Here is a 14624-nt window from a genome sequence, read left to right as displayed (position 1 = left end):
CTGGAAGGTCACCCCCAGTTCAGAACCACTGAGCAATGCGTTGTGGGTATGCAAATTAGCTCAAAAGCATGATTTTTGATGCAGAAAATTGTCTGTCTTTTGGGACAGCACCATTGTATACATTTCAAGACAGACAGCTCTCAAAGATTCAGACAACCACATAAGCATTTCACCTTTTTTAGCGATAACCAGTGCGGCATAGTGGTTTGGACATTGAAGTATGTTTAGCAAACATCATAAATATTATGGTGGGTATAAAAAAATGTCTTCTACCTGAAATGTCAGAGTAGAATAAGCCATTTCAGTTAAGTAACACATTACGCAGTGTCACCCAGTGGTCACCCTTCGAATTTCATCTTCAGCTTAGAGCTACTGATCAATGCTTTGTGTGTGTATGCAAATTAGCTCAAACACGTACTTACTCCTCCCAACACTACCCCCGCCTCTACGCTCTTCCACCCTCCTGCCACACACTTGCCTCTTGTGTCTCACTCCAACTTTCAAACCTCTCCGGCTGCACCTGCAAAATTATCTTTAATCTCACACACAAAATTGGTACCTCCCTCTTCCCTCTTTACAAATACTCCCAGTTCTTCTCCACCTGCTAAACCCTCCTCTCCGGTCCCTTGGTCTTCCTCCATCTCTTCCAACCTCACCCAAACACCAAATGGCAGATTCAATCTACTGTCTTTTTAATGCCCTCCCCTTCTACTCTCAACGGGCATCCCAGTATACCGCGGGCCAATCTCTTTCTAATCCCAACTCCTCCCACCTCCTTGCATTTTGGGCCAGGCATTTCCCAGGAAATGTTCATTAGGGCCATTAGCCCCACACCTTAGTCACTCTCCATCTTTGCTCTTCAGTCCAAGCGGCTTCTGTGGTTCATTGTTCTCCGTTTCCCTCCTGGGGAATCTAAGTCACTGTTCAGGCAGGGTTTGAGGCGTGTTCCTGGGTCATCCCTAGAGCTGGGTAGCTTCTTGCTGGTCCCAGCTCTGCCACGGCCACTCCCCGTCGCATGCCTGGGTAGTACGTAGTAGGTGTTTGGTCTCCCATTTGGTTCCTGAATGGGGAAACCAATCCATTTTCATTTCGGTAACCAGACCATTCCTCTTGTTCCAGGGTGGGTCATGCCCATCTGCCCTAGGTGCATTGTGGTACTTGTAGTTCTTCTCGGCATATGGCTCCATGGTATATTCCTTTCATTTTGATTGTTTAGTTGTATTTATACCGCACCTCCGGCAGGGAGATATGTAGGCGCAGTTCTTCAGTTATAGTGTTAATCATTTCATAGCTACACCCCAAGGCTAGGTCACCGCAACATATGGGTTTTAAGAGCTGTCCAGAATAGAATTAATGAGGGTTTGTTTCTAATTTCAATGGGCAGTGAATTCCACAGACGTGGGCCATATACTGAAAATTGTCTTTCGCCGCTAAGAACACACAAAAGTCATTTCTTGTCCTCAGATCTAAGTGATCTGGTGGGGCGGTAGTAAGAGATCTTTTCAACTGTATAGGAAGGTGCCAATCCATTTAGAGTTGCATATGGGATAAGGTCTGACCGCTGGCCTAGTGACTTTAGAGTTTCAAACTCCTTTTAGGCCTTCTCTAGAGCGGCATCCACTTTCTAAAGAAACCCTCTTCCTCGAAAGGTTTGTTGAGTAGGGTTGGCTTGTGCTTCTGGTGAGAAACCCCTGCAGCACAACTAGGCATGTGCTAACCATAGCAGCACTAACAATGCGCATGCCCGTATACTGTGCAGTGTTGCCAAGTGTCCCTACCTGACCCAACAACATGGTCCAAAGTGTCCCTAACCTCGGGTTGAGAATGGATTCTGGTCTTTCTTTTCACTTTGTTATGAGAAGCCATTAGGTCATGCATCATGGTCTCGGGAGGATAGCTCAGGGGCAACGTGCTCGCCTTGGAAGCAAGACGACACGGAGCAACACAGGTTCGATCCCCGGGTCCACGCTTAGAAATCTCTTTTTTTAATGGGGTGGTTCCCCCCTAACCCCCCTTTTCTTTATTAAAAACATTTTTTTACTAACCCAAACTAAAATATATATATATATAAATAAATAAAAAAAAATTGACCTTTATTTTTCCGATCGTTTGATTGTCGATCAAATGGTCATTCGATCCTTTGTTTTCGACCATTTGACTGGACACCGTTTCCCACACCCTCTCTTTCTATCACCAGTCAATGGTGGATAGAATTTCAAAATGCATGACTGTCCAAGACCCTGACTTAGAGAAGATTCAAAGAAATGGAATCCATCGATGTTACCACTGGAGAAAAAGGGTTTTAAAAAAATCTCACTAACTATATACGAATAGATTCAGGACTACGCACTCCAAGACTGGAAGCGCACAGCAGTTTTTATTTTTTTCTTACTAATATCAGTGCTGTCTCAATTGATTTAACGTCTGATCAATCATGCCATTCTTGATTTTAGGTTTGATTTGTCAGGTTTTATTGCATTTAATTCCATGCGCTCATGCATGTTTTATGCTTCGGAACCACCACCGCAAAATGAGTTTCTTATTCAGCGGCGACGCGCCCTACTCAGAATCCAAATCATCAAATGAATGCATTATGTTTTGCAATATATCTTCCGTGCCAAGCACCGAAGGACACTGCAAAATTAACACCGCAAACTATGCGCCTTTGACGGCATTGGAAATTCGAGGGCGTACAAAACGTTGCGATCGGATAGTAGCGAAGCTCTTAAGGAAGGGGTACAAATCTGCAGTTGCAAGCCAGATGGAAAAAGTCACTCGCCGCCTCAGTTCCCCAGATGTACAGGGTACACCCTTTCTTGCTCGCCAAGATTCAATTTTCACCGGTCAGTGGCTCAGGTGGGCTACATTGCCCTGCTTTGTACCCTTGATAAGATGAGATTTTTCTGTAACAAGTTCCCTTTGCTTTAATTACATCTGGTCACAGTATACCTGTCCTGGATTGATGAAAGCTGAGTCATGAGTCAATCAGCCTCGGCCGCTGAAGAACCATTATCCAAGCGATCTCTCCTCTGCTAGAAATGTGCATTAGCAGCGATACATGTCAGGAGCAGGTGGCGTACAGAGTTTGGATGTCTGCAGTAGTCCTGGGGCCACACATCGCTAAATGTGGTCTGGGCTTCCTGCTGTGTCCCTCCTTATGTTTCCAATTCGTTAGGGTTGACAGTGCAGTGTCGGTGTTGCCCTCAGGATCCTTGCTGTGTGCAGCAGGGGATGGATGCTGTGGCAGCATCTTGTGTCCTCCAGCTGCCTAGAGGATGCAACCAGGTACAGAGTGCGTTCTTCTTTCCGTGACCTCCCTGCTCAGCTCCACTGCCCTCTTCCCATTGCGGTGCCGTATGTTCAGTTTCTGTCACACCGCACGTACTTTCACTCCTCCAACTTTAGAAACAAGCCCTTTCACACCAGCAGCAGAGATGAGCATTCGCGAGGGTGCGCGTAAGATGCACTAGACCTGCCCTGAGCGTTAAAGTTGCTATTCCGCTGCATGACCTCCTTTGAGTTTAGAGATATTCGCTCTTTTAACCTCTGAAGTGCAGCTGAGCTTTACTGAGTGCATACAGTTGTTTCAACGCCAGTATATTTTTCGTTCATTTCTTTGCTGAAAATGTTTCAACGAAAAATGCATCGAAAAATATAGGGGGTATGGGGGCGGGTGATTAAGGAGATAAGGGGTAGGGGGATGTGGACCAGAGAGTATATGATAGGAGGAGGGTTTTGGAGGGAACCCCCCCTCCCAATATAAAAAACAATTTTCAATTCGTTTTTTCAGTAAAAAAATGTCGGCAAAACACTAATCCAAAAAAGAAACTGGGGCTGAATCAACATAGAACCTTCCTGAGGATGTGGTGCGTACATCAAACACTAAGATCTGCACCGCTTCAGCCAGGATGCACGGAGCGTGTATGGTGCTGTGGGTGCCTCACAGTGAGGATGAGGGATGCAGAGGGCATGGATTGGGGTGTGAGGAGCATGGAAGTATGTGTTAAATTGAGGATGGCTGTGGTGGTGCAGAGGGAAAATGAGTGTGGAATCTGGGAAGGCGCAGGCTTCTGAATAATTTTTCACAATTCTAACGCAGATGTTTAAGTAGACTCTGAAAATGAGCCCTGATTTCTAACACACTATGTTCTTGTTGTGTGCTTCAGGTAGCTTAAAAGGATGGCATCCAAAAATAAAATTAACTTTGTACCTAATTCCTAACCAGGGGATGAATTGGGGAAGCAGTTCAGATCCTAGGAGTCTCAAAGCCTCAATGTTACCAAAATTCAATACTTGGATCAAGTGGAAAAACAAGGAAAGAAAACTCACAATTTCTACAGATGCGCAGATAAAAAGAAAAAACAAACATACCCTTTGTGATGCTGGAAATGCATTGGAGGACAGGGCCTCTATTTTATTATGTGTGTTCTGTGTTATATTCTGCACAGGAGTCCAGTTGGGGTCCCTGACCTTGCAGCTCTTCCTCTTTTTGGTTGTGGTGAACAGAGACATGTGGGATACCCGTATGGAACCAATGGGTGGGGGTACAACCCTGTACCCCTACTGTATGTTTTTGAGCACCTGTGTGTTTCCCACAGAGCAGGTTATGGGCTGGTGGCAGCTTCATGCTGATGTGATAGAAGCTCTAAGTATTCTCCATTTTGGGATACCCAGGCCCTGCCATAATAATCAGTGGATTCCTGATGGAAGGCAAGATGGCCCCTGTGGTCTCTTGGTTTCTATTCCCCTGACTGGCTGTTATGGTATGGTGGGGAAGTCCAGGCCACAATGGCTGGAGTCTTCCTAGTGACTGTATGCTGTGGGTACACCTTTGGGGTGGAACTTGTGTGAATGGAGTGTGTGAACAATATGCATTCCAAGTTATGGGTGTCTGGTTTCTGTGTGTGTGACACAATGAATGAGACAGCCCTGCCTGAAACTAACATGAATGCAGTGTGGTGTGCTGAAAGGCTGGGTGCTTGCCCCAATCCACATTCCTTGTTATGGGTGTATGGGTGGAAGTGAATGGCCTGAATGCATGTGAGCCTGATTGGCTGGCTGCCTGCATGAATGCCCTTCTGTGTGATTGCTGAATGAGCCTGGCTAAGCCAAAGGGAATGAGGGACAGATGTGTATATCTGGGGATCTTTCACTTACCAATTTGTTCAGAAGCTGAAGTTGAAACTTGAAGCTGATCCTTGAAGCCCTGCTGGAGGAGAAGATTGCTGCTGCATTTCATTCGATGTAATCCCAAAGCGGTCGAGTTCTGATCCAATAGAGGACCTGGCTAGGAGACCTCGCCCCGAGCTACGAGGGACCATCGTGCAAAAATTGCTGTTCTTCAACGAGGCACTCTAGAAGCCAGATCTTTCAGTCTGACATCCGTAGAAGGGGTCCGTTGAGAATCCTGAAGAGAGTGCCTGGACATTAAGGGTCGTCGAAGTCCATTGGCTTTGACCAGGGTTCGGAAGATTTCCATGCCTTCTGGAAGCCAAGTCGAATCCTGTCGCCAAGAAGCGGGGATGCCTTGACGCTGTGCTGTTTCACGCCTGCAGCCGAGAAAGCTCGACCTTGCCTAAGAACATTTGAACAAGGGCTCCCTTGCCATCACTGTCGACAATGTTGTCCCGCCGGAGAAAGTAGAGGTCGCTGGCTACCGAGGAAAGTCCGCCAGTGGGTTTCCCACCACTAGAAGCCAACAAAGATGCCCTGAGGACACTGAGTGAAGATGCAAGGTCCCACCCGTGGTTGAGTCCCGAACGCCGTAGTTACCCCGAGGTACATGCTGTGGCTGCAGCACAGACAGGCCGGAGGACACCGACCACAATCCCTGACATCCCACATGTGCTGCCGGGCCTGCATCCATCATCGCTGAAGGACTTTCAAGTCCACAGAGTCTTATTTGCGGCACCAAATACTTTGCATCGAGGTCTACAGCACGCCTCACCTTCCCAGGACTTCCACCATCGAGGAAATGATTTTTAACACCCAGTGGCTCCTTCTTCAAAGGAGGTCCATCCTCGAAGGATACCGTTGAAGAAACCCTTCCACTTCAGATACATTGGGGTGGTTGAATGTTTTTACCAGGAAGCAAGGCTTATTGAGCATTTCCAATCAATTATTATATCAAGATTGTACTACGCTAACCCCTCTACCTCGGGGTCCATGCGTACGAACTGATTAAACTAGAAAGAGCACAAAATGCTGCAGCCAAACTGCTATTGGACTTGGCCCAAGAGATGACATCTCCCCAGCCCTCAAAACTCTGCACTGGCTTCCGGTTGCCTGAAGGGTGACCTTCAAAACCTTATGCATCTCTCACTGAGCAATGCATAAAACCGGACCTCAATATCTTCAAGACAAACTAAAATCTTACCATCCTCCACGCACTCTAAGATCAAGCTCTGCGGGCCTCCTAATCATACCAAAAACCAACTCAGTCAGGTTAGGTGGACCATCATTCTCAGCCCTGGCCCCCACTCTGTGGAACGCACATCCACCCGAGGACCTCATGTCTTTCTGCAAATTACTGAAAACATGGCTCTTCCCCTAAAATCGACTCTTAACTCAAACTCGATAACGGCAAGCAATGACCTTAGCCCGAAGCTGCTTTATCATAAATAACAACCCAGCAGCATGAGCCGAGCGAGAAATCAAAAACTAATAACCCCTAATGTAAATTAAAACTGATAAACTGAATAGAACGAGTGAAATGGATAAAAGTAGTGAAGTGGTTGAAAGGAATAAACTGGATGAAAGCAGTGAAGTGGATGAAATTAAGGAAATGGATGAAATAAATGAAGTGGACGAGAGGATCGAAGTGGACGAGAGGAAAAATGTGCGGAAGTGTGAGGAAAGGATGAAGAGTGAGGAAAGGATGAAGCCGATAGAACAGATGAAGTGGGTGAAACGGATGAAGTGTGAGGAAAGGATGAAGCCAAAAGAACAGATGAAGTGTGCGTAAACGGATAAAGTGTGCGTAAACGGATAAAGTGTGCGTAAACGGATAAAGTGTGCGTAAACGGATAAAGTGTGCGTAAACGGATGAAGCGGGTGGAACGGATGAAGCGGGTGGAACGGATGAAGCGGGTGGAACGGATGAAGCGGGTGGAACGGATGAAGCGGGTGGAACGGATGGAATGCATGGATCTGAAGGAATGCATGGAACTGAGTGAACAGATGGAGGGCATAGAACTAAGGGAGTACATGCACAAGATGGAATGGAACAGATAGAGGGCATGGACAGATGGTATGGAACAGACAGAGGGCATGGAATGGACATTCTGCAAGATTGGTTTGGATGCATGGAATGCTTGGAGTGCTTGGAAAGGCTGGAGTGCTTGGAAGGGCTGGAGTGCTTGGAAGGGCTGGAGTGCTTGGAAGGGCTGGAGTGCTTGGAAGGGCTGGAGTGCTTGGAAGGGCTGGAGTGCTTGGAAGGGCTGGAGTGCTTGGAAGGGCTGGAGTGCTTGGAAGGGCTGGAGTGCTTGGAAGGGCTGGAGTGCTTGGAACGGTTGGTGCATGAAGGCGCTCAATCTCAACCACCTACTGAAAACCACCATATCACATCACCACACTTACTCTCTTCTATACACCACCACTCAACTAGAACACAGCGATACTATGACACATTCGGTATAGCTGTTCTCATACCAACACCTGCCACATACTTCCCATCATCCTAACTAAACACAGCTGGCTGCACACCCGTCAGCCTAGGCGTTCTCCTCAGGCCTAACGCAGCCAGAATCAGTCTGGTATCACCCTGCCAGAACGAATCAGTCTGGTATCACCCTGCCAGAACGAACACATATTCCTGATCTCCCAAACACCACACCTACTGCTAAGAGCAGCTATCATACGAGTGCCAAACCTGCTGCACACATATCCGGTGCACACACGCACCTTATGACTCTCTCTCTCTACTGACTTGAACTACGGTTCCCGAGGGCTTTCAACCTACCAGCGCCTTGAGATCTAACCAATGGTACATAAGACGCTATATAAATGCAAAGTAACAACATAACATTTATGGAATTAGCTTGTTAATTCTCGTCTACAGGTTTCCCAGGCCGAAGGATCCTCATTCAGAATTGCGCATCTACATCCAAAGAAAGCATTCTTCCATTGCTTAACCTTAACCTGTCTTCCTTCCTTATTGTCTATGTTGATACACCTTACTGAATGATGTGTATGCTCTATTATGACTGTCAGCAGTTGCTCCATTTTAAAGGAGTCCAAAGTCTAAGTGTGGTACCACAAATAATTGTATAGATTTGTCTTTTTAGTATTACCACAGTACAAAGTGTGTTATTGAATTGTGTATATATCTCTGAACCTTATTTTTATATAAACACCTGTGTTAGCACATAACATAGTGTGTGGGCATTCCTTTGTGGGGGGATTGGGGACTCACTGTACTTAACCTCTCAGGAAGTGATGCAGGCTGGTTCTTAAGCCTTGGTTGCTCGTCCATAGCTACCATATAAAGAACCTTGGCTGGGGTGTTCTGGCTCTCTACCCTGCCATATAGAGGGCAGAAATACCCCCTCCAGTCTTTACACCCATGCAAAATGCATTCGCGAGGTGTGACGATTCGAAGGATTCAGTCACTTTCCGCAAGAGGGATGCCCTTCCTGTGAGGCTAGGGAGGTATGCCCACTACACAACATCCCCCCTAGGGGTGGCGATAAGCGGGACCTCACCGGGAGAGACTCCCCTCTTGGGAAGAAGGACTTCTGTTGTATTATACTAAAACAGCCAATACAGTCTATCAAGTGACAAGACGCTTCATACATATGCTGTTGGAATGTAATTACTGAAAACAGAAATCAGTATGGTACCGTGACAAATAAGAGTGCAGGAGTACTGAAGAATGACTCAACAATAGGGTGAAGAAACCATATAAAGAACACAAGTCCAACACACAGTGAGGACAATGGTATGGTGAGAGGCTGGAAAAGCCCCAGCATTGCATGATCAAAGTGGGAGGATCCAGCGAACCAGAGCGAGAAATCGGGAAGATTCAAACTGGTTGGTTGAGGCAAGCCGTTGACTCTGGAAGAATGCCGGGTGGCACGATGGCAAACTGAATGAGACAAGCAGTGCCCAGAGCACTACTAAGTAAGCAACCAAAAGAAGGAGTGTCCAGAGCTGACAGACGCAACTTCGACGTGCCATGGATAAAGTATGAAGACTGCAGACCACGACAGGTCTAGCAAAATGAAGCATATCCCAGCAGGGAAACAAATACGAGAGGTTGTGGCCAACAAGGAGAGAGAAAGGAGAACCCTGACTGAGCTGATACCACTTTCAGAGACCGGAGCAGGTATGATATGATATTTTATTTATAGCGTGCCTATACACAGTGTTTCAAGGCACAACAAGGCATGAGAAGGGAACAAGGAGGAAGACAATGATCTTACTAGGCCCAGTGACATTGAGATTGCGCAAATGCAGGGAGGGGAAAAGGGGAGAAGTGCTAGGGGAAGGGAAGGAATAGAAGTGCAGGACATATGATCGACAAAAAACAGTACTCAAGAGAAATCAGAAAATCAGAAATAGCAGAAACGCTATTGCGAAGAGCAGTGAAACCGCAGCATGGAAGAAAGCTGAACCAGTGACGCGGCCTAATTACATTCCGGGCAAAAGGGCAGAGCGGGAGACCCGGTAAAACGGGTGTGAGCAATATCTATGAATGCTGTGAAACTGAACATGAAGAGTGGAGTAATCATACTCGTCCCAGTGAGTGGCAAACCTATAAAGAGAGTGGGACTAATCATATTCGTCCCAGTGAGTGGCAAACTTGTAAGAAGAGTGAGAATTACAGCAGGACTTACCATCCTTGACTCAGATAAGGGCAAGCTTGTGAGAATCCTACAGAGACTGATAAGAGGATGGGAGGACTTAACCTGTATGGTTTAGGGAGAAGAATATAGAAAGCAGAGAGACTTTTTCAGAGAAAACTCAGAGGAAGAAAAGGAACCCAAATATAAGGGCCTGGAGGAGCCCCTTTCAAGAACTAGAATACTTGTTACAAGAAGTGGCAAGGGACTATCTGAAGCATTCCTATTAACGAGAACTGTGAAAGCTCTGCTGAGGAAAACATCCCAGGAGAATGGATTCATTCTCCTGGTCTTTTCTGTTATTTGATATAAGTGGTAGGGTCAGGCTAGGTTAGTTTTGGGATAGAGGACAGACTTTTAGTTACAGACTTAACTACCGACGACGAACACCCTAGTTTAGTTTGGTTAGGTAGGGAGACACTTAGGTTAAGAAAAGTTAGGTGTTTTATTCATTATTTCATAATAAATCTCATTGGAAATGACATCGATTGGTCGGTCTCCTCCTTCTGACCTACCACCGAGGGTAGATTCATTATTGAGAATTAGCCAGCGGCAGATTCAGCCACACAAAGCACGTCCACATTCACAATGGTAAGGAGCTCTGGTCTGCGCACTTTCAACAGAGTCTGGGCTGCTCCATCACAGGAACAGCGGAAGGCGCAATGCCTTCAGGGGGTCCTTACAGACCACTTGCAGCATTCACTGGCACAAAATGGAAACACTTAAGCTTTACATGAGTGCTTCTTTTTTTATTACGCTCCCTCCTGCCAAATGGAGTCGGGAATGCAAAAAATAATGCACTTCCAGTCACGCGCTCTAAGGCCAGTCATTGCAAATGCTCTTACTAGCCTCCCCTTAGAAACAGGGGGCTTAACAATCCCCTTCACATGGGTTGAGCAGCCCAATACATGGCCAAGGACTGGGAATCGGCTCACAACTTCTAGACGCACTTCGCAAGAACCCTTTCGTGAACAATGGACTTGCGTGGTGATATATAATAATAATAATAATAATAATAATAATAATTTGGCATTTATATAGCGCTACGAACCCTCAGGTATCTGAGCGCTGCTTATTATTACCCACGGTGTGTGGTGCTCATTTATCGACCTCGGAAGGATGAAACGCTGAGTTTGGCGCTGCCGGGATTCGAACCTGCGTTCGCAGGCTCTGCACTGATGTCAAAGCGAGCGCTCTACTCGCTGTGCCACTTGACCGGCTAATATGCGGGTAAAGCGGCTCAAGGGGAAGTAACCTTGCAGATCTGAGTGAATTGGCAAACTGGTCTGTAAAACAAAAACCTTCTTATGCATCATCTGATATCGGAATCTAAAACAGGTGAATGTTAGCCTGGCAAAGTATAGTGCTGCTAAGCATTGGCTTTAAGGAACAAACAATGTGTGACCAGGATCTACTTTGTTCTTGCAGTAGTGTCTACAAACTCTTCATCAAACAAGGAGATTCTACACCTAGAATAAGTGTTTTTTAATAATGCATATAAAAGGTTTTTCTGAATTTAATATTTCTTCAGTTTGATAAGAATACACTAAAGAATAAATAAAAAGGACTATTATATAGAGTTACAACATGGTCCAATATGTAAACATTAACCAGCTAAATGCCTGGTTAAGACAGGATCCACAAGAGGAGATATGGGAGGAGAGGTCAGGGTTGGGAAGGGACTCTGGTGCGGAAAAGGGAACGAAGGGTGTCTGAATATAAGGGGTGCCTTTCATCCACCACTCTCTGCCCCTGTTCATGCTGAAGGGGTGCAGAAGAAGGAGGCTGACACACAGGTGGGCACAGCGATTGCTATAGACTTATTAGTCAAGAAAATAAAGAGAAAACCCAACCGTCCCCATCTCCAAGAAGGGTTTCACAGCCTCAACTAAAACACCAAGGGTGCTGTCAGAATGTCTGTGTAATGTCTGTGTAAATCAATAGTCCACCTTCCTGTGTCAAAGACCTTACTTCTGGCCCTTACACTTAAAACTAAACTAGAGGTCAAGTAGACCTTCTTGGTCCAGAATAATGACTCTCTTCTTCCAGACTGGGGATACAAGTTAACTTCAAGGTTTTTAATTCTTCTTGGGGGAATGGCTCCCCTTCCCCGGGTCAAAATTGTCCTTCAACACAAAAGACAAAGTTCCAGCACTTTTCTTTGGCAGACCCACTGCTCATCCTTTAACACTCTGTATCAGAATGTCTTTTCAGCTTTGGTTACCAGGAGAAAGACTTCTCCTGGTATCTTGATTATACAGTTCAACACAACCAGGGGGAATTACTCCCTTCCACTGGCCGTTTACCAGGAGAAGGACTCTCTTCTGCTCTCTGTTTAAGATTTCTCACGGCTTCTCCCATTCTTCGCTGTGCTGTGGCGGTTCCGCAGCATTAGATTCCTCACAGAATGCGCATCTTCACTCAACTGCATGGCCGAACGCCTGGACCTCTGCTTCTCCCTCTTTCCGGTTGGTCTGTCCATGGCGATCCAGGTAGGTATGCTTTTGCATGCCCGTTAGCATCTCGGTCAACAGCCTCTTCTATTCTCCAGGAAGGAAGACTCCTATGCCCGTGGTTCCTCCAGGGAGGGCTTGACAACATGGTAAGTCCATCTTTTGTCTTTATTGTAAGCAGACACAAGACTAGACAGTTCATTCAAGTTTTCACCATTACTCTTCCTTTTCCCGCACCTTCTCCTCATCCCAGTACTTGTGAAGTAGGTCTCCCCTAGGTAGTCCCTGCTCTTCTTCGTCTTAGTAGTTATTATGTTTTCAGACTTAGACATAGATGGAAGTATGGGATTTGGAGTTAGGTATTATGGGATAGGAAGGTGTGCATGGTGTGGGTGGAGGGTTGGCATACCGCATTCTCCCGAGATGTTCTCTCCCCATGAGATCCTACCGCTGAGCACCACCCCCAGGGGGACTATCGGGTAGCGGCCTCCCTGCCCTCATGGGAAGGGGCTCCCCATCGGGGAGAAGTGGCACCTTGGGATTCGTCACAATGCCATCACACTGCCACTCCAGGAACAGACCCTGAATGTCCCTATGTTCCATATCAACTCGCCCTACTTCTAAGCCTTATCCACCAACGACGGCATCATTTCATCATCCAAGTCCCTAATCTCCAAATAACAACCTTTCTTCCACTTATCAGTAAAATGTTTTTTATGAAAAAACTAAAATAGAAATACAATATTTATTATCTATTAATGTGCACCCAGAATGTCATTAATTTGGAGGCTTTTTCTTGAATTGCAAATGTAAAGTCAATTTTAGTTAGGACTGGTCCTCTATGTATCCTTTCCTATTTTATGGGCTATTCAGGCAAAAGTGCTACATGCTATATAGATTTGAAGTGCTCCACTGCTCACCAACGCTAGGTTTACACTTTAAAATACTCTGCCTAAAACAGCACTGTAAAGTTTCTTGAATTCTACTAATGACTTGCAGGTTATGCTTGCATGGTTAAAATTAGTAGCAAAATAATATTCAGCTAAACCAACAATTTGCTGGACCAGTATTTGAGCTTACAGCAATTTGTACTTGCAGTCAAAAAGCACTAAATCTGTCATTTGTAAATTTGCAGCAACATTTTTGACATGCTGCTAACAAAGGCGCACAATATAGTATCTCACCAACTGGGCACATATAAGACTGACCGACATGTCCATATTTATATGAAGGAACCCCAGTTGTGAGGGGTTGTCTCCAATCTGGGGGAACAATAAGGACATTAGAAATGGAATTCTGTAAGTTAATACCTACCTAGAACTATTTTAATTAAGCATAAATGTCACAAAATATTAATTCAAGCAATATTTCTTTTTTTTTCCTGCCAAAAGATTTTAACATTAAAGGCGCAGGTCATTTACTGTTGTGGTAAAAGTGCCCAGACTCCCACTGATGAGTATCGAGCGGTACATAAATTAACTTTGCAATACAATGCAAAAAAGGGCATCTTCTCACACACATCTGCCAAAGGATGTAAACGCCTAGGCCCTACTGCACGCCCAGCAACTGCACACAATAACTATTGTTCTGGTGACAGACACGGATTGCAATTCACCTGCGGGCTTATCACGTCAAAGGCAGAACTACAATGATAATTCATGGCGGTGATGCCAAGGGACCCGTCCCAGGATCCCCCGCGGTTCTCAGAACAATGACAGATGTGCTTAATTTATTGCTAACTAAAAGATCCGTGTCAGGGGGTGTCAGAGGGCTGATTAGAATTCCTCCATTCCCACTGAATTCCAGAAACATGCCAACTCAACTCTCCGAAAGTCTGTACGTGAGAGACATTGGTAAACAGAAAAAAGTTTTTCAGCTAAAGGAATAATGCCTTTAGTACGAAATTTAGAAAACCGTCCATCATCGCTGACTTTAGAGTTTGCGTCCAAGAGGGCCCGGGCGATGAATTTATTTTTTATCGTTTACAGCCTGATGGCGAACACAGTTATTGATTTCAAACGTTCATTACTGGCTCAGGACATAGAGTATAAATCTTCGTTACAAATCTGCATTTTATCTGTGTTTTGTTGCATTTTAGCAACAGGGACAGACACCCACCCAGCAGGCACCCCCTTGCCCACCAGCCAGCTTGCTCTTACCCGAGCTTCACCTAGCAGTGAATGGGCCTGTGTTCGGAGCGGTCTACTCCCACACGGTCTGTCCCACATCTACTTTTCTCCACTCATACTCCCACTTGCCCTGCGTCCCCACACGCCCTCGGGATCCACCACGAGAATCAAGTAAGAGCTCTGGCTGTGCAGCATTTTGG

The 14624-nt window shown here is 45.8% G+C and overlaps 1 protein-coding gene across 2 annotated transcripts in view; it reads right to left on the bottom strand.

The window, feature by feature from the left end:
• Positions 1 to 14624, bottom strand: part of FUT8 (fucosyltransferase 8) — an 857288-nt gene that overhangs the window by 105226 nt on the left and 737438 nt on the right. The gene's annotated exons all lie outside the window — the stretch shown is intronic.

Source organism: Ambystoma mexicanum, chromosome 14, assembly GCF_040938575.1.
Source record: "Ambystoma mexicanum isolate Mex_15411 chromosome 14, UKY_AmexF1_1, whole genome shotgun sequence".
Taxonomy (NCBI): Eukaryota; Metazoa; Chordata; class Amphibia; order Caudata; family Ambystomatidae; genus Ambystoma; species Ambystoma mexicanum.
This window is presented reverse-complemented; position numbering and strand designations above follow the sequence as displayed.